Source organism: Trachymyrmex cornetzi, unplaced genomic scaffold (genome assembly GCF_001594075.2).
Source record: "Trachymyrmex cornetzi isolate Tcor2-1 unplaced genomic scaffold, Tcor1.1 scaffold270, whole genome shotgun sequence".
Lineage (NCBI taxonomy): Eukaryota > Metazoa > Arthropoda > Insecta > Hymenoptera > Formicidae > Trachymyrmex > Trachymyrmex cornetzi.
In genome coordinates, this window is record NW_017297377.1 from 1,328,085 (window position 1) to 1,329,890 (window position 1,806).

Genomic DNA, 1,806 nt, shown 5'->3' on the forward strand with positions numbered 1-1,806 from the left:
CTGCCAATCGAACATGCTCTTGACACTGAGTGCAGCCAGTGCACCCCAATCGAAAACGCTATTACTCGTCTAGAACGATTCTTTGTTTTCACAAAATAAATTACATATAATGGGGGTGATCCCGATTGACCACGTCTCGATTGGATACCACCAATCACAGCGACCGATGCTTAGGAGCTTTGTAGTCACTCTCAAGCGCTGTGAGTGGCTCGTGTCCAATTGAGCCGTGTCCAACTGGGTGCCACCCCATATAATGTATATGCCTTTTCTCCGATTCTCGCGCGTAACCACGAACAATTTAGCCCGCGACGTCGGCCCCCGCGCTTTTCATCTTTTACATTACTGGATTTCTCTAGAAATCACTAGTACTGTAGTGCGCATGAGCTAAAAAGGCGGCATACCTACCAACACTGGTCGCAGCACGAGGAATGGAGACTCTAGTTAGAGACTCTCTTTACGGTCTCTTTATATTAGGGCCATTTTCACCAAGCTCAGTTAACTTAACCAGCCTAGTAACTATAATGAAATAGAAAGAGATAGAAATAGTTCTATCTCTTTCTATTTCATTACAGTTACTAGGCTGGTTAAGTAAACCGACGATGGTGAAAGTGGCCCTTAAGGAGCCGATTCTGTAACTCTTAACGACAATCGTTGATGTCATTGAGCAGCTTTTTTACTCTACATAATATCTGCGCAACGACTGTCGTTAAGAGTTAGGGTGGAGTCCCATGAAGCGTGTTTGCCGCGTATCGCGTAACCGCGTAACCAATCAATAATCAGTAAAACGCGAAACCACAACAGCGGATCGCTTCTGATTGGTTACGCGGTTACGCGATACGCGGTAAATACACCTCATGGGACTCCAGCCTTACAGAATCGGCCCCTAAAGGCCATTCTACATTGGTCGTATCGTAACGTCGGAAGTGTCGTAAGTATCATACGACTTTAAAATTGAAGGATCGGGATTGGCTGAAGCAATAAGCTTGTGACTTGCGATGTCTACGATACGACCAATGTAGAAAATGGTCTTATGAGTCTCTAGTTTCAGCAAAATCACAAGAAAGAGAGAGGAATATGTTGTGTCTCTTTCTAACCTTCATAGTTCTCGTGTGAGTCGTGATCTCGTAAGATACGTCTTATACTATATAATCAATTACGAAAACATGTAAACTTTGTACAAATTGCTTTGTATAAAATCAGTAGGATCCAAAACTGCTTTGTCATATTAATTTACAAAATTAACACGATTAAAATGTTATACAAATAATTCTTTAGTTTTTGTCAATATTGAAAAAGTTAAAAGTATTTATAAAATTTGAATAAATGTTTCGTCACTATTTCAAGTATATTGTTCATGTAAAAAGCAGTCAAGCATTATTTTCAATTAAAAAATTTTCTACAGTTAAAGCAAACCATATTTTAAAATATCACAGATTTTATTTACAAATCATTAAAAGATTTGTCATATTTAGGCTAAAGCGGGGAGCACAGACTCTTGCATAACGCATAACACGTAATGCATAAGAATATGTACCAATCGAAGTTCATCGTTTCTTTCCCTTCCATGTAATAGAGAACTCTGGTTGGTTCAATTTCTTATGCCTCATGTGTTATGCGTTATGGAAGAGTCTGTGCTCCCCGCTTAAGAATTAGCAATAAAAAAAGTACTAAATGTAAAACGTACGATAGTAAGTCCATGGCGATGCATAATATATACAGGGTGGACCATCTGAAGTGATCCAGTCAAATATCTCGAAAACTAGTAGGGATAGAGAAAAATGTTTCGTATGAAAAGTTTAGGGTTAC